The 19,086-nt window shown below is 44.8% G+C and overlaps 1 long non-coding RNA gene across 2 annotated transcripts in view; it reads left to right on the forward strand.

Annotated features, from left to right (window-relative positions):
- Positions 1-19,086, forward strand: part of LOC146347182 (uncharacterized) — an 82,501-nt gene that overhangs the window by 19,817 nt on the left and 43,598 nt on the right. Inside the window, exons 2-4 of one of the 2 annotated variants that reach the window (XR_014790194.1) lie at positions 6,068-6,178; positions 8,088-8,422; positions 11,003-11,273. This is a non-coding gene — a long non-coding RNA (uncharacterized LOC146347182). Of the gene's footprint in view, positions 1-6,067; positions 6,179-8,087; positions 8,423-11,002; positions 13,538-19,086 lie in introns of those variants that run through there. The other variant, XR_014790195.1, reaches the window with a different exon arrangement.

The raw sequence follows: 19,086 nt of genomic DNA on the forward strand, positions 1-19,086 counted from the left end.
CACTTAGTGAGTCTCCTGAGTAAGAATGTAATTTGAGCCAGGGTCTTTTTAGGTCACATCTAAGTCCTATAGCATGCCTGCCTTTCTGTGCCGACATGAGAGGTACAGGATAGCTGCCCTCAATTGAGCAGCCTAAGGTGGGGAAGCTAGAAGAGCCAGGAAACAGGGAAAGGAGAAAATGTCTGACTGCCTGAGTGTCTCAATGCAAATTTAGCAGAATGTATCATCTGTAGTTACTTGACTGCAGTGTACATTTGGGCCATTATTATCTGACACTTTAAAAACATAGAACATTACAGTGTGCAAAAAAACCCCAAACAAACCCTGACATGCAGGTGGAAGATATATAGTTAGCCTGAATGCCCAAAAGCCAGGAAATGAAAAATGAAGCAATTCCTACTCTTAGCGGCCAGTACATTGACATCACAATGACATGAACTGCAAACTAATACACTGCCTTAAGTATATAGTTTTTGTTATTTTATTTGTTTAGAGCTGTAGCTTTTTGTGTGGCAAATCTCTGTGTTGCCTTTCATGCCTTCTCCTCTATGAACCTCTCTGCCGTTGTGTTCAGACATAACACTAAACCAGGGTTTTTAATTACTTGGTGAAAGATATATAAAATAAAGGTAATACCCAACAGGTGTTTCTGTTCTAAGAGTTACCCATTCACCTTTCAAAATCACCAATAAATGAACACAAATCACTTAAATGCAGTGCTCTAATTAAAATATGTTCTGTGGAGAGTGTTCCTGATCGTAAATTCTGCTTTACTCCAAATATTCCACTTATTCACTTCTCTCTGGTTCAATGCTATTTTAATATAGTGAATGGGGAGAGCAATTCTATGGCCACCAGACACTTTTCATTTTCTGGGAACTGAGGTCGTCTGATCTCAGCTCCTAGAAACCACGCTCTCTGCCCCTCCCCCGCCCCATAGCCAGTGCGGTTCTTTCCACGCCACCACTGTCTCCGCACTCGGAGTGCAGAGAGGGCGAAAAGGGGGTGGTCCCAGGGGCAGAGAGGCTGCTGTAGACAGCATCCTATCAGGGCCCCTTCCCTCCCCCTCCCTGAATCCATGGCTAGATGGGAGAAAACGCATGTCTAGCCACAAATGCAGGTTGGCTGGAGCACGGAGGAGAGGATCTCCTCCATACTCCATCCTCCCTGCATGGGCATCAGCCTCCAATTTCAGAGGCTGACATCTGCCTCGATAGGACTGAGCTGTTAATGTTTAATCTTATCTGCATTAATACATCTCTATATTACTCTGTTCTACGAGCATAAGCTGAGTTTCTCCTGAAAGCAGTTTCTACCCCAGTAGTACAAACAGGGGGAAAACAACTCAGTCTTCTAGAAGTAATACTAGATTTTTTTCTCCACCCCTTTAGCAATCTTTCTCCATTTCAAATTACATTTTCTGTCCTCATTTGCTAAGTTGTACAGAGTATCATTATTTTCCATATCAGTCTCAGGCTGTCTATTCTGAGCTCTCAGTTGCCTAATGACAATACATCATTGTTGCATTTTTCACTCTGTTTCTTGTGGTTTGTGCTTTTAACTTAGTTTGTATTGGTTCCAATAGCTATTCAATTTTAATAATTTTCTTCTAATGAATTTATCTTTTTCCTGATCATTTTATCTCTCCTTTGCCTTTTCTATTCTCCCTATAACAGTTTCTTTTCTAAGTGTGCTTCCTCTTCTAATTTCCTATCTTTTTCCATATTAAATTGTTAGTTTCTTTCCTCAAATAAGGTGACTTCTGGGGTAAAGACTTAACTGGACAAATTTGTGTATCAAAACCAGTTCTGATGATTTCAGCAATATCAATACTGAAAAAAAAAAATTGTGGCGAGCAATAAGGGGAAAGAGGACACTTTTCTTTGACTTCAGAAATATGGGTAACAGAACACAGGATTCACATGCTGGCCAGGTTTGCATGATCGTGGGGGTAAAAGAAGTCATTGTGGCTTCTCCGTCTGCCCCCGTGTGTGCCGCCCACACACCGGTTCTTTACATAATTACCTGCAGTGCAGCGTGGGTTGGCCCATGATGCGCAGTAGGGGTTATAGGGTGGATACGAAGGCATCCCGGCTGTGCAACATGTCTGGTTCGGATGACATGCTAACTTGTAATGCAGCGCAGGTAATTATGTAAATAACTGGCATGCACGGGGCATGCGCAGGCTGGGGAAGAAGCCACGATGGCTTCTTTTACCCCTGCAGTAGTGCGAACCCAGTCACTAACTCTACATCCAATCACAGCACAAAGCAGCAATATATAAACCTAACAGAGAGCCCATGACTCACATGATGCCTATGGTTATATTCAATAAAATTGATTGACTGAATTCAGCTGACAAGGTGCTCATCATAGAGCTATATCTCTCTGGTCTCATGCTGTGCACACTTAGAAAACACACAAGAGAACTTTGGTGATGGGGAGTACAGAGGACAAAATAAACTACACTGATGTTAAACCAGTCTAAGTAGTCACCAGTGTAGCTGGGACCATAGGGCTGCTCTGCCAGGTCATACAACCAGCAACAGTTTCAGGGTGAAGAGGACAAGGAAGCATTTCAAAACTGCCATCACATCAAAGGTTACCTTCGTATCCACATACGTGTTCTGCAATTTGATGGTGATTTTGTTGGTGCCCAATACTCAAAGCTTGAATGGTGGTGCAGATAGTGGTGCAGATGACTGGTTTGAGCAGCCTTCTGACTGATCTCCATGTGAGTCCTTATTTTGCCCAGAAGCAGAAATCAGCATAGTACAGGAAGCTGTGTGCCCTGGGTCAATTATTAATATTTGACAACTATTAAGGCAATCCTCCATTTTTAAAAGCAAGTTTTTGCTTCTTTTGTACTGTTACTGTAATGGATGCTGTAGCTCCATGTCAGCCGTTTACTTCCCTTTTAACATGTCTGCTTAACCCTGGGCTGAGCAGTGGTTGGATCTATTGAATTCAGTAGCAAGGACAGCCATAGAGGCCAATAGACTACAACACACCAGCCAGTTCTCTTTCCTTCGGCCATTCAGTTCAAAATTTTTGTATTTCTCTGCATGTCCAAATTTGCAGCATATTTCATTCTGAGGAAATCCTTTCCCTTCCATTTTGCAGGCCACCTAGAAAGGTTTCTAGGTGGCTGACCACCACTGATGTGTCTGTCTAACTCAAGTTGTTTCCATTATTTATATTGTTGTTGTTGTTGTTATTTACATTTCTATAAAGCCCAATAGCCAAAGCTCTCTGGGCAGTTTACAAAGATTAAAAACATTAAAAATACAGTATACAGAGATTAAAAGCCATTTACATAAAAACACATGAACAGATGGTATACACAAAATAATATATATCTAAAACAACTTCAAACAAGCAATCTCAAAACAAACCATCAGTTGTTCTCAGCTCCCGTTGGCAGATCTTTATGTGGAAGCTGGTGGTTCACCTTTTACCCATTCATGATAGATCTATTTAAGTGAGGGGTGCGGAAACTGTGGCCCTCCAGATGTTGCTGGACTACAGCTCCCATCCTGTCTGACACAAAGGGCCGGATGTGCCTGATCTCGTAAGCTAAGCAGGGTCAGCCCTGGTTAGTACTTGGATGGGGGACCGCCTGGTAATCAGGCTTCCTGCATTGAGCAGGGGGTTGGACTCGATGCTCTTGTAGGCCCCTTCCAACCCTATGATTCTATCCCTGACTATTGGCCATGGTGGCTGGGGTGATGGGAGATGGAGCCCAACAACATCTAGAAGGCCACAGGTTTCCACCTCCTGATTTAGTCCACTACAAATGTTGCCTCCAGTTGGAACCATTCTCTAAGGGATAAAAAGAGAGAGAGAGGGAGAGAGGGAGGATATATAGAATTAAAAAGTGTTGCTGTTTCTTTAAGACTGTTTGAAGAGATAGTGATGGTGACAGTTTACTTCCTCTTCCTCTCCTGCTCACAGGGCAGTTGGCTGGAATGGTTAGTTATATTCTACTCTACATTCCTATATATGCCTGTGAAAGAGGCAATGTAGTAGCTCCTAAAGATCTCATCAGTTTGGGATATTGTTCTTCTGTAGCAGAGGCAACCATGCCATCATATCAGTTTCCCCTTCCATAGGTTTCAGGTCTTAATGTTCTGAATATTTCCGCTCATTCAGTGCCTTGGTGATCCTTAGATTCAAATTCAGCCCTGACCCCCTGTCAATCAACACAAAATAACCAGCTGCGGGTTTCTTCATTTATTTATGGGTACTTTAATAATTCATGAGCCAATATTTACAGCCAAGGTTCATAGTTTGCTTGGTTTGCATCATCATGTTGGCATATAAACCAAGCAAGAAATGAAGGAAAAGAGCCCAAGCTGAAACAGAAATAACACAGCATCAGGCAACCTGCGTTGCAGCCTTCCCCAACATGGCGCCCTCCAGATATTTTGGACTACAATTCCCATCAGCCCCCACCAGCATGACCAATGATCAGGGATTGTAGGAACTGCAGAGCATTTCTAGAGGCTTTTATTGCACTCTCATGATTGGTCACTCGCAGAAGTTTGTGAGTCCTTTATACAATGTCTTCAACCTCCAGGATATCTCCTGCAGTTTCTGACCTTTATTCTGCTTTTAAAAAGATCAGAGATAACCTGATAAGGAATGATAATCCAATGTATTATGGCCATGTGAAAATGTGCAGTTCCTCTATAACTACAGCACCATGTCATGGCTGTAAAATGAAACCTATACGTTGCCGAGAACAGAATTCCCCAATTCAAAGCATGTGTCTGTCTGAAAGAGTCAATCTTATCCTGCAAAGAATCCAGAAATATCCCCCCCCCCCCATAAGCTGCAGGATAAACAGCCTGGTTTGGTGAAGCCTGTAGTGCCAAACGTCCGGAAGTCACCACTTTGGGGAAGGCTGCAGAGATGGCTAATGAGCCAACATGGACTATGCACAGTGATTTGGATCCAGACTGCCCTCTTTGGACTACGTTTTTATGATTCCTTTCCTCTTTTTTGGCAATGTGTAAGTGACTACCCTATTGGCAATGTCTTTATTTTATTTTCTTCTCCCTGGTGTGGGTGTATCCTAGCATTTAAGTTTGCTTTGAGCATCCAGACCTTATACAGGGTTGCTGACTGAAGGGCTGTTAAGGTTTTGTTGTCTTGCCTATATAGCATTCCTCTCTGGAAGTTGCCACAACACATTTCAAAATTGCTTTCACTAATCTCAAGCAAAGCTTAACCTTTCGGCCTGAACCATTAATCTGATAGCAAGTTAATTTCCGGTATGCATGAAACTTTGCACAACATTTCAGTTCTCATAAATTAGACTGTCTTATTTCATCTATACTTTTTCGTCTCTTTAAAAGTCCACAATAGTAAAATCAGTAGCTATGCTCCAGATAAGGACTCCTGTCTGAACTGAAGCAAACAACGAACAAAAAATGCTATTGGAGATAAGATGCTATATGTGACAGACAAGACATACACGCTGATTTCTATTGGCCAGTTCTATGCGAATGCTAAAGTGGGTCCTTAGCTCAAGGCTTTGATGTAATTGAGGCAGCCACATTTGTTTTCTTCACCTGTCTGCCCCATTCACACATAAAGCAGAGGATGAGGGTATGATTTATTACATCAAAAGGGATACATGGGTGAGGAGAGATGAACTCTCCCCCATTCCTCCATGTACTCATTCATTCTGTTGTTTTAGGCATTTTTCTCTCCAGCCTGGCTCATTTCTGGTACTGGAGTTGGATTTGGAGAAAAGTGACAGAAGTGACAGAACATGGGTGGTAAGTTGGGTCACCTGTGTGCCCCCTTTGATATAAAAATTAGAACCCTCCCCCTGCTTTGTATGTGAACTAGTGGTGCCAATGATGTTCAGATGAGTGCCGTGCCGAAAATTTCTCCCACATTTTTTTCAACCATTCTCATTCAATTTGATAGACAAGAAATTACTTTCAAAAAGAAATACAAAGGAGAAGAAATTTCAGAGAAATTCTCATGGGTTGGGTTTGGGGTTCTTGTGCTTATTTTACTTATGAGATGGTCATGGAGCTTAATTTATTTACAGGGTGGCCATGAGGTGTACAGAGATTCACTGTACAATAATCTCTGTGGCAGCCTGTAGTCTCCTCAGTTTCCTGCACTTCAGTGAAAGCCATCACAAGGAAGACATCATGAGGTAATTCCTCCCATAGGGCTTTTTCTGTTCAGAAAGTGCAGGTGGCCTGGGAGGCTGAAGAGAACTGGGAAGATGTGTAACACAGAGAGAAAACACACAAAGCATGCTTGGCCACCTCACAGTGAGGTGAGCTCAAAAACCAAAAGAAATTAAAAATTATGCCTCAGAAATGTGGAAGCCTCAACATAGGTGATGCTGTTACCACTTATAGGAGCAGTGCAATAAACCAAAACCCCTTACGAAAAAAGAAAGAACCTGTGCCACAACCCCTGCAAATAGTGAGCTCTATCAGTGAGGAACTGTTGGAGAATTTCACCTACCCTAGGAGAAAGTCAGTGAAATTATCCCCCCAGTTTCTCTGCCTACAAACAGGCTGGAGAATCTTGAGAGGCTATTTGCACACAGCTCTAGTTCAAATGGGGATGGCTCTCAAAATGTGAATTCTCCCCACTTGAAAAGTCATGTCCCTATTTGAATTGGTTCCAGACCCACTTAAGTCGGACTCAGAATGTGGTTTGCCCACAGCCCTAACCTCTAAGCTCTTCTTGACAGTCAAACCCCTCCCTCCCTCACAGAAGGGATAGGATGTAACAGGCAGCGGGGAGATCAGGCATGTCCAGAGGTCTCCCCATGACAAATTATCCCTTCCCCCTTCGCAGAGGTAAAGGGTTTGTGGTTGCTGGTTTCCCCCCCCTGCCACGTTGCGCTCCTGGCATAGGGATTGAACTGGCATGGGAGGTGGACACATGAAACAATTTGCAAGCATTTCTGCCAAACTCTTGAAAATTATGAGGGTGATTTGAGCATTCAACAGGAATGCTTGCAAAACAAAGATGAGTTTTGAGGGGGGGCAGGGTTGCGGGGCTCTGCCCCTCACTTGTATGAATGGAGCAGAAATGTGAAGAACAAACATGGCTGCTGCAAGAAGTGACCACCCCCCCACACTACTAGAGAATAACAGTCAAAATATTTACAGGATCCGAGGGCTGCCTGCAAAACGTCAATATTTCAACAGACTTGCAAAATATCCATGAAAAAACAATAGTAGCAGTGTGCGGATTGCTGGTTTGCATGTTCATCACAGCCCACTGTGGCTTATTTAATATTCAACCCCCAGGGGGGTTGCCATGGGTTGTTGTGTCCTTTATGGCTCCGGCCCATCCTATCTCAAGAAGCGCCTCCAGCAGCACCAGACAGGCTTAACAAGATCAGCCTCAAATGGCCTTTACTCTGTCCCATCAGCCAGGACAGCTAGACTGGTGAGAACAAGGGAGAGGGCCTACTCTGTGGTGGCCCCCACTCTGTGGAACTCCCTCCCTAGGGAACTCCACCATGCCCCCTCTTTAATGAGCTTCCACCACGCACTGAAAACTTGGTTATTCAGGCAGGCATTTGGGGTGGATTAGGGTACTTTAAAATAATGTTTTAATGTATAATTTTACTGTTTTAAATTGTACCATTGTACATTGGCCGGGTGACCAGTCAGATGGGCGATTAAGAAATTTAATAAATTAATTAAATTATTAATTAATTAATTAATTAATTAATGCTGCGATTTGCTTTGCTTCTGCTGATGTCCACTGGATCCCATCCTTGATTTCTCCCTGACTGTCTTCTGGCCCAGAATAATCGGAACTCAACATTGACAGCTCTGTCTTCTTTCTAAGCTTTTCTATGGTTGAAACAGCACAGGATAGGAAGATGCATGGCCATTTCCAACTCATTTCTTTCCCCGGTAACATGCAGTGAAAAGGGCATGACATCATTACATCAGCACTGATCTGCTCCCACTATGGCAGACATTGAAGTGAAGTGGGGTGTAGTTTGGGCCTAAATGATCCTGATACAATGCCCATGGAATCAAATTTATTTATTTGTTTGTTTACAATATTTATATATCACTCCACAGCAAAAGATTTCAGAGTGGTGAACAGCAAGGATAAAATAAAACACCATGTTAAAACAATTAAATCATTTTAAAAGAGACAAGTTCCGATAAGGCTGAATTTATAAACTGCGGCTGGCCACTAAAGGAAGGCTTCCTGAAATAACGATGTCTTCAGGAGACTCTGGAGTCTGGAAGGAACACAATGTTGGTGCCTACCTGACCTCTGAAGGCAGGGGTTACACAGGAAGGGGGCGACCACACTGAAGGCTCTTTTTCTGCTGGACTTCAACCAGGCCATAGGTCCATGTGGAATCTCCAGGAACATGCCCTCTGTGATGACCTCAGTGACGGAGCAGGTTGGTAAATAAAGCTTTCTATTAGCTACTATGGCTCTCAAAATTGACCAGTGCCGATCTGTTATTTCTTCTATCTTCTATCCCTTCTTGAGCTTTGTTCTTAACTATAAATAATTGGCTTTATTCTTATTTTTTCTGGTCTACAATGGTTGTTGTAGCAAACCCAGGTTTTTCTACTATTTTGTCTTGTGAGTATAATAAAAATGATTTAAGGCTATGATAATTTTTTCTTTCTTTCCTTGTTTGGGTTTTCCTTCAGCACAGCATCTGAATGTTCTAAAAGTGTACCAACTATAACAGGAAACTGAAGGGTCATTATTCTGGAATCTGTTTCTTCACTAGCTGTTTTCAGTCTCTAATGACCTGACACATAGAATAGTTCTAAAATAATGAGAAGAGAAAGCATTTTGCAATTTTATGTCATAGGATGGATTAGCAACTTAGGAGCCATAAAAACAAGATATTCTGAACTTTTTTCATGCACCTAATGTAGAAATTAGAGTGTATTAGAAACACTAATTTGTGAGTAAATAGTAGGTGGCCATACTATTTCTTGATAAATAAATCACAGTTGTGTATAATCGCAGCATGTTTTTTTAAAAGATCCCACAGCATGCACAAATAATGCAATTTAAAACCAGAGTACATTTTGTGCAGAGTACCTCTCAGGGCTGATTCAGATGTGCTTACACCATCTCAGAATATGTCATTTACTTACTATACTTTTATTCTGCCTTTCTGCCAATGCATTCAAGATGGTTTACAATATAAAATAATGGCTTCAACTTCTTAGACATGATACAAAAGGGAAAAAAATGTCTTGGGGAGAGAAGAGAAAAATAAACAAATTCAGGTATTAATTCTTATAGAGTTGCTATAATAACCAGATGAAATGGCCATTGAAGGAAGATAGGAGGAACCAAATGACAGTTGAGCCCAAACGTGTGCGTGTGTCCTACAGGGACAAGGATGGGTTAGACCAATCTTCCCCAACCTGACACCCTCCAGAAGTTTTGAACTTCAACTCCCATCAGCCCCAGCAAGCATGGTCGATGGTCAGGGATACTTGGAGTTGTAGTCCAAAACATCTGGAGAGCACCAGATTGGGGAACGCTGGGTTAGACATGTAAGAACTGGTCTATATATTATACTTACCACATAGAAGGAGCTGGGAATACACTCCATGTGGCTGTTGGTATAATTCCTAACGCTGCAAACTCCTTTTTGGTCCTGATGTATTTATCCTTACATTGATATAAGTATTAATAAAAGTGATGTTCTTCAAAGAGGATCCTATTCAATAACTGATCTTTATAAAATTGCTTAGTTTCAGCTAGGCACAGGCTGTAACAATGAGGTCATCCAAACCCCCCATTTACCATCATCACAACTTATTGTGGCCCAAGGCTATAACCCCCCCCCCCATTATGTAGGTAAGATTGGGTGAAATCCAATTAAGTTTTTCTGCTTATAGAACTGCTCCTGTCAAGAGAACTGGGAGGGGGATGGTTTCCTGTACCTCCTGCAGCCCCCGATGTACTCCAAAAGTCTGCTCAGAAGGGTTGGGGGGCTTCTGAAGCAGATTTTCAGTGAGTGCAGGGGCTGCACTGACAGGAGAGAGAGAGAAGGTTCCATTGTGTGAGCAGGCTTCAGCTCATGCGATGTTGGCTTCCCGCCCACTATATGCAAGGGAACTTGGTTTTGATTTCATCTATTAAAAGGGTTGAGAACGAATGGGCAAAATGAATACATGATTTCTCACTATTAATAATTTTCAGATGGCAATTTTCTAAAGGTTGTAGAACAGAGTTAAATTATACATTTTAAAGGATGCTAATTGATATTCAAGAATATTCATATTTAGTGGAAAGAAAATTAAAGAAATAATATAATGCATTTTAGGCTTATACAAGAATATCATGATCTTCAGTTAACAAAAGATCTTAAAAGACAAATTGATGATTATACATGCTTTTTCTTATTGCAAAAGTTATTGTTAATGAGTGAATAGCTGCTTTTGTTTCTTCTAAACCACTCTGTTTAATCTCACAACACTGTAATTTACAGATCAAGCCTAGTTACTGTGCAATCCTATGCATGTCTACTCAGAAGTAAGTCCTATTGAATTTAATAGGACTTACTTTCAGGTAAGCGTGTATAAGATTGCAGCTTTAGTATATATTCTGTTCCTCTCCAGGCTGAGGATACCATCCTGAGAATACTTTGCATGGCTTAGTTCTCCTTTAAGCACTTTGCATTTCTTTTAGTCAACATATCTAACGATTAAGACTGGCAAAAGAAGACATTCCCCATTTCTTCAATGCATTCTTGTGGGTAAAGTGAAGACGTTAATTCATGCTAGTAACTATGAGTATGAATTAGGCTTTTCTTTTTTTTAATTAACGTAGAACGCAATGGTATTTTTGTGTGTGCATGTACCATTGCACCATTCTCATTATTGGCCAGATTATGCTAACTTTCCTTATAATATGTCATTAACTTGTGCTAGGCACTAGGAGCATTTATGAGTATACAGTATATACAAATATGACAAGGTGTGCTTTTTTTTTTTTTTTTTAGGAAAAAGAGTAAAAGGGACTGACTGACTGACTGAGCCACAGCACAGAGGAGGAGTTCTGAAAAATATTCTTTTTTCCACACCTTTTCCACCCACCCCTCTGTTTTGGAGGTGAACATTGTTTTTCAGAGAAATTTCAGCTCAGCTCTCTGACAGTGCAATCTATAGGATGTTTTATTGCCAATATTGCACTTTGCCAATATTGCACTTAGGAAGACACTACAGACAAACTTAATGTACTGAAATAAATTAAATTCAAGTTCAAGACATAAGGTATGTTGATATTTAAACAATGCTCTATGTTTATGACAGAACCTGCCCACATCAGTCATATATCCCAGGCATGCCTGGATGCCAATAGACCATGTAGCCCACAGGTCAGGTAGCTACGGGCCTATGGCTAATGCTGGTCCATTCCTGTCCCAGAGGTTGAGATTGCTTTGCTAGTCTGCTTGCAAAGCGACTGAGATCTGCTACAATCCAAGCAGCCAGATACCAAGGGAAGCAGAATCCGTGGCCAAATTTCAGAGTGGGGTGGAGTTGCACATTCCTTGGACTGTCCTTGGAATACTGATTTCATGATGTGTAAATCCAGAGCGAGCCAGTTCCTAGATGTTTGGCATTCGGTGTGATGACTTTGGGAAGAGGTCAAGTTAACAGGATATAACAAAAACTACACTGATTTGCAGTGTAGTTGTTCTGGGGATGCTGTTTTAGATCCCAGATTCTTGTCAGGTCCACTCATGGATTTGTCTATTGAGAAATTATATGGAGAATTGGCTCTGTCGCACCTTATCCACTAAATGTACACAGATGACGTCCAGAAGGCTTTTTGGATTGGTTGGCTTAGATTTCTTTTAGGGCACAATCCTATGTCTCCTAGACAGCGTCTAGGGGCCACAGGATATTTCAGTTTCTGGGATCTCAGGACAGAACCGGGCTCTGACCTCAGAGCCCAGAAACGGTGCTACTCTCCCCCACCCCCTCATAGCCTGCATGGTTCTCTCTGCACTGCTATGTCTCCATACTCAGAAATCGGGATGGTGAAAAGGGGGCAGTCCCAGGGGAGGAGAGGAGAAGCTTTACATAGCTTCCTATGTGTGTCCCAGGCTACTTCCCTCTCCTTCCCTGAAACCCCACCCAGATGGGCAGAATCGCTGTCTAGGGAAAAGGAAGGGCAGCCCAAGCACAGAGGCAAGGGTTGCCTCCATGCTCCAGCCACCCTACATTGGATACTCGGCAGCCTTCTATGTACTTCAGAGGCTGCCAACTACCAAGGTAGGATTATGCCCTTGGTTAGTTCAAGAATACTGCTGTGTAAAACATCTTTACATCTGAACCGAGGGAGTTAATGGCAGATTTATGCAAAAATATTACTTTGGTGATTTTTGTTCCATTAGTTGTCTTCTAAGCAGCCAGAACATCCAAAGCCCTTTCATTATGTGTCACCTGAGAAACTGCCTGACAGGAAGTAAATATCAACTATAAAATAAACAGCTATAAGCAATTTATTTGTTTATGTATTACATTTCTGTACCACCCAATAGCAGAAACTCTCTGGGTGGTTCACAATAATTTTATCGTTTTATAGTTGTTTGAAAAGTTTCTATAAAATATAGAACGTAGCAATAAACTACTGCTGTGACCAGATTTCCTGAATGTTTACAACCTTCACATGGAATAGGATATAAGTCCTCACATTGTGAGGTCCTCTTCCACTTTGCAGTCGGTAAACATCACATGAGGAACTATTCAAGAGTACAAATTTAATTTGTTAAAGGGAAGGGACAAGAAATATTTCAGTCTGATATTTCTCCTGACATAAAGAAGCCTCTTGTTCTCAGTTTACATTTTAATAGGAAGATTTCATCCTTTTAGTACATTTTCCAGTCAAAGAAAATTGTCATTATTGTACCAGTGTCATGTCTTGTGCAGAAAGGCTAGCGAAGGCCAGCCACTTTCTGTGGTTCAAATTGTTTCTAATTTCATTTCCTTCTATGAAGCAGAAGAATACGGGGGGGGGGGGTTGAGGGGGGAGTGTAATTGTATTGGCCCTTGGGTTACGAGGGTTTGAGCAGAGACAGAAGAGAGCTCATGAGAAGAAGATATGAACTCTTTTTTGTTGCATTTATATGAAATGTTCTTTCAAAATAAAGTCAACAAAATATAGGAAACAAAAAGAACATACATAATAATAAATCAAGACCCCTAAAGAAACAAGAATTTACTAATTATAATTCTTAGTCTATAACCAATATGCTTATGGAACATCTACAGTAAAACAGCCTAAGTGGGAGATCAATCTCTAATTTAAGAATAAAAATACAATTTATACAGCATATAAAAAAAGTGTGTGAGTGAGTGTTATTTTGTGTGTATGTGTGTATCAGTCAGAAAAATATAGGCAACTGTACTTGGTTGGAAATTGATCAAAAGTTTGAAGGGCTTCAACAAGGGATGGATGCCTCCCATCTGGGTTCTCTGGGTGCCCACCCAGCCCTTGCCCCCACTCGCACTCCCTTGGACCCACACTCAAGCTCCCCGCTGCTCGCTGAGCTGCCAGCACTCACTCAGGATCCATCCTCGAGCACCGCAATCACCATTTTGCAAATAAATGAATAACTTGCAATCGTTAATATGTGCACATCTAGTTGTATGTAAAATGGCAGTGTGAATGGCCCATACGTGCAAGATTACAAGCATAAATGGGTACTTGAGGATGGATCCCGAGTGAGTGCTGGTGGCTGAGTGAGTGAGTGTGTGTGTGTGTGTGTGTGTGTGTGAATGGCGCAGGGGCTCATTAGGCACAGCTTGACGGCACAGGTAGTGGGGGGGGGGGGCGGCCTGCGAGACTCCTGGACCAAATCGGGCATCTGCGCCATTCCTTGCTTCAACATAGGAATTAAATGGAAACCATGGAGCCATAATATCTTTCTTAGAGTTAGGATTCCTTAATTGCTGCACTTGCTAAGTTTATACATAGTCATCCAATTTTATCGACCCACTGCTCTTTAGTTGGTTGCTGTGGAGACTTCCAGTTACATGCTTTGCAGCTGTATGCAATTGCTTAAGAAGGTCTTTGTGCAGGAATCCAAGGTCATTCAGTTCAAAAAAGATGAAGAAGCATAGGTTTAGGAGTTACCAGTGGTCTAACATGATGTAATCACTGACAGTAATCAGCATCCAAAACTCCTGCACTGTTGAACATTCCCACCAAAGGTGAAAGTATGAGCCATTGCGAGCGGAGATGGGTTAAAGAAGATGCAGACAACAAGCTTGGGTTGAAAATTGGGCCACATTTATTGAAATAGCTGCAAAGGGGCAACTAGGATGGGCATCTAACTGTGTCAGCGGCTAGCTGGCACTTCTTGGGCGAAAACATACCCAGCCTGAGGGGTGGCGGTGATCTCGCCATCCCTCCGGACTGCCCCTTCTGGGGGAGGTAGACCTGCCGGTGTCACCCCCAACCCGGTGCCGCACAACACCTGGGTGAGTGAGTAGGGTTGGTCTCCCAGGCAACCCTTATCCCCCCGCCGAGCCGCACAACCCGTTCGGGGGGCCCTCAGGCGTCACCTGTCACCATAAGGTGCCTCTGCATGCACACCATCCCTACTTTCCTGTTTTGCCCATCCTAGCTGCCACAGGAGTCACAAGCCTAGAGCTTGTGAAACTCCCCCCACCTGCGCAGAAGAACTTCCCACAGGCTCCTTTGCAGATCAGACAGACATATGTTATTCACTAAATGAGACAGGCGGACACCGTCCTACCTGTAACGCTCCCTCCATGTCCACAGAATTCCCTGGCGGGTGGTGCATCCATCACCTCATTCACCTGGCAATAAGCCATTTCTCTGTGCACTTTCCAACGTGCCCTGCCACTGGCAACGTCATTCCATTCCTTCCCATTGATCCATGGGAGCAGTGAGGGCTGCAATAGGCTACTTCCGGCCAGGTATGCCGGACCACCTGCATCTCAGCCAAGGCCTATTCCATCAGGTCCTCGCCTGGCTTACAGCCGAAGTCATTCCCTCCAATGTGCAGCACCTGGACCTGCGGAGGAAGACTGACAAACTTGGTAGGACAGAGTGAGGAGGGGACTCCCAACGTATGCCACGTCTATGGAGCCACTGGATCTTAATGTGACAGGGTGACAGAAGCTGAATTCTGAAGAAGACATACAAGCTCTTCATGCAGCTCCAGACATCAAAACGTGCCCATGTAAGAGCACCCGTACCGGCGTACAATGAGACTGCTGGTCTAAGGAAGAAGCACATTAAGGGAAACTACACAATTGCCCTTAAGTCAACAGCAAACCTTTGAAGTGATAAAAAAAGGAGGCCCCTCCTCAGACCCGTAGCATGCCATAAAAACCCATAAGGTGCCGCCAGAGGATAATCCGTTGACTTGCGTTTGGCCGTGGGCCACTGCCGTGCCCTTGCCATGCCGATCAATTTGATCACCAAATATGTAAATGGATTACCTTGGGCCAGAGCTGTACCTTGCAGCAAATCAAGGCCCTCTAGGACAAGTCGGCCTTGTGAGCCCAGACCAACCCTGCATTCCGTTAGGGCTGCTACGTGGAACAGGGAAACGTCTTATTGGAAAGGTCCAATGGAGGGCCATGACCCCCGGAGCCTGAAAGGGGTATCCAGAGAGAGAGGGTGGTTAATTTACTAATGCAGGCAAACATCTGTGCCCAACACTATCTTGCACGCCAAAACCTAAATTCTGACATGGAGTCAGTGAAACCCCCCTTTGTGGGCTGGAAGGCTAAATGGCCAGCTTGCAACTTATGGTCCCAATAGTCTGTTGTTCCTTAAGGAGGCGTGAAACTGTGGCCCATGATCTATAGATAAGGGCCATGAATCCTATTGCTGAGGTTTTGCATAATGCGCAGCACGCACACCCTGCTCTGTCGCAGGCGGCTCCTGTACAGAGAGCCATGGAATACAGGCTGGCATGCCTGGCTTCAGTATCCCGATCTCCCATAGTACTGCAAGGATGGGATCTGGGAATGGAGCACCCACGGGGCTAAGGCCCGGAAGATGTTGACCTAATTTCATGACAATGCATCGACAATTGGGTTTGCCTAACCCGGCACATGGTGGACCCAGAACCAGATGTTGTAATACTGACTCTGGAGCGCGAACACACTGACACATGACATGACCCTCCAATTTCGGGAGGACAGAGAATGCATAACGTGGTCATGTTGTCATAGCGAAGGGGGGGGGTTTACTGACTTGGCTATAAGGTTATCCCTCAATGTGCTTGGCAGGGGCGGCAGCCTCCACTCTACAGGCCTTTTACCCACTGCACAATTGGACCTGCCCTAAGAATCTGAAACCCCTTGGGGTAGGGGCGGAACCATCTGAGTCCGCAGTCCGGCTTTGAGGAGAGGCTCACGCTTCTGGAAGGAGGTGCCATTAAAGCCCTACTAAGTTGAAGCCATGCCTGATGTATAACTACTTGGAGCTGTGCCTAACAGACCTGAAAATTGTCCTGAGGGAGGTGAGAATAACACTAAGGGTATCGGATTGGCTTCACCGAATGTTGCTGTGGGAGACAGGCCCTCAGCCTTTGTGAGCTAAGGGGCACCGAAGTAACAGAAAGGGGAAGCAATACTTGCGTTAGGTCAGAACATTGACCACCATCTTTGGACTCCATGTAGCACATGCCCATCAGGGACCCGTAGCTGGGATCCCAGACAAAGACAGCTGCCTCATCGAAGAGGTGTGACACACTGAGCAGAGATGATCAGGGATATCGTGATAATTGACTGGCCCTCAGGAAAGAGAGGTTACGAATCAGGATAAACTCCCTAGAGGATTTCCTGGGCACCATTTCGAGAAGGGAGATCCCTAGAATAGCTAACGGGGTGTGGAAAAAGGGGGGGGGGCTAAAACCCTTCTGCCAGTACTGCATTGTTAACCTCTCCTGAACCTGTCAACGCCTAGCAAGGAGAAATGTTGCTTACGAGGTAGGGATGGTCTATGTTGACCTAAAGAAAAAATGCTAGGGGGCCCTAGAACCCAGCATAAACCGTGTTCCAAGTTAAGACGCGTTCCCCCAGTTGGGTAGTGTCTTAAAGCCGGAGTATCGGCGCCAACCTTACTAGGCATTGGCCATCCAGAGCTTCCTACTGCCTCAGCTTTTCCAAGGGGACCCTCCCCTCCCCGAGCATTGGACAAGAGGTGCATGAGTGCTGACTGCTACAAGGGAGCATTCACGATGAAAACTGCACATGTCCTGGGAGCATGTGCCCATTGGGGCTTTACTCCCAGCACAGATAGCAGTGCTGAAGCAGTGGACCCGCCATAAGCCGAGGGCCAGTGCGGGAGACCATCGGGTGAATGTGGCCACTGCCAGATCTGTTGCCGACCCCAGCTGGGAAGGAGTCAAAATTGGAGTGAAAGGTCCTGGTCAAACAGGTCCTTACGCAGCGAAGGGCAATGGCGGCTCTCCTGCGAGAGGCCTCAACAAGCCATTCGCACACCACCTCGGGCGAAAGACATTACGAGAAGGAGTAGCCCTGGTGACAATACAACTCGCCAGATTAGCGTAGGGATCTGATATGCCCCTTACGTGGATGTCCAAAACGGGCGGGGGCAGGCAAGGGATCCTAATTAATCCAGGAAAAAACCCTGTAAGATGATGCATTAAGCGGCTGGGGTTACTGGGGTGTGACTGACGGAGCTGCAGGAGGCCCGAGCGTCATATAGGGAGATGACATTGGGAGGGACAGCCGCCCCCAGGTAGGTAAGCTAAGGCAGCAACCCCACAGCCCTAAGGGTCACCCGTCTGTACAACTGGGGTGAGGTGCAGTCATCTCACCCATATCCAGGGCAGCCGTGTCTGGGTCCCTGGGACCAAGGGAGGCGGTACCACTTGCATTGCTCCTGATGGAGATGCCTCATGAGGGCGGACCGCCTTCAGGTGTGCTGTGTCGCCTGGGCGAAACCCCAAGGAGGAGGATGTTGCTTGGATCACTGCTGACGGAGATGCCGCAGGAAGGTGGACTGCCTACAGTGGTGGGGTGCTGCCATGGTGAACCTGTGAAGGCGAGATGGAGGCCTCAATGGCGTCGGGGTGCCCTGAACCCAGAGATGAGCTGTACCAATCATGGGCACACTCTGATCCCCAGCTGGAAAAAACCGAGGTTGTTGCTTGTGCGCCCAGGGAAGATGAGGCAGCAGAAGGGAGGAGCTCCGCTGAAGGCGGTGAGCCTTCTGGAAGAGCCGATGAAGAGGAGGTGGATGCCTCAATAGCATCCAGGCGATCTGAAATAGAAAGGAGCAACGAGCGTTGGGTCTGCTGTCATGTTCGCTTGTGCTGGACCACCGAGGATTTTTGTGCCTGGCCAGGGGAGGAGGAGGGATGCCCGAGGAACGCTCAGCAGCTTCCAAATGAGAAAAAATTGATGCCAGTACCGGGTCTGCGTCCACATCAGAGTCAGAATCGGGCCTTGGCAGTGGACTTTTGGGGAGGGGCCCTCCCCTTCCCTTTCTTACCACCCTGGCCCTTCTTAGGAGGCATGATGCAGGAGGTGAATTAAGCAAGCTATCTGTCAGGGTGGACACTGAGCCCATAGAATCCCAGAGGAGTTCTAATGCTGAGGAAGAGCAGTCGCTCCTGGGAGAGGAGCGCGCTCCTCTTTCCCAGGACCAACAGCTAACAGAGTTTTCCTCCCCCCCACATTCCTAGTTTTAGTTAGCAGTCAAGGGAGTGACTGAGCACAGATAGCAGACTTAGCGAAGGCACGCACTCAACGGCTGCGCCCCGAGGATCCAAGGGAAAAGGGGAGGGATTCTCCCTAGTCCTTATATTCAGGGGTCAGCCAGTAATTGCTTTTCAAACGGGGACCAACTGTTCCAACTTAGGGCATAGGGATGCTGCTGCTCAGATCTAGTTGATACCTGTAGAGTTGTTAAGTTGCAAAGGAAGAATAAAGCTTTGAAAAGAATCCCTGTCTATGTCTGGACTTGGCTACTGGATTAGACTGAGAGAGCCCTCTAAGGAGCCCTTGACACTATCAAAGAGTTAATAAAGCCGCTGGGCACCCCAGACAATAGGCAGCCACCCCACAG

Source organism: Heloderma suspectum, chromosome 4 (assembly GCF_057233095.1).
Source record: "Heloderma suspectum isolate Gila_16-S chromosome 4, 16-S_ref, whole genome shotgun sequence".
Taxonomy (NCBI): Eukaryota; Metazoa; Chordata; class Lepidosauria; order Squamata; family Helodermatidae; genus Heloderma; species Heloderma suspectum.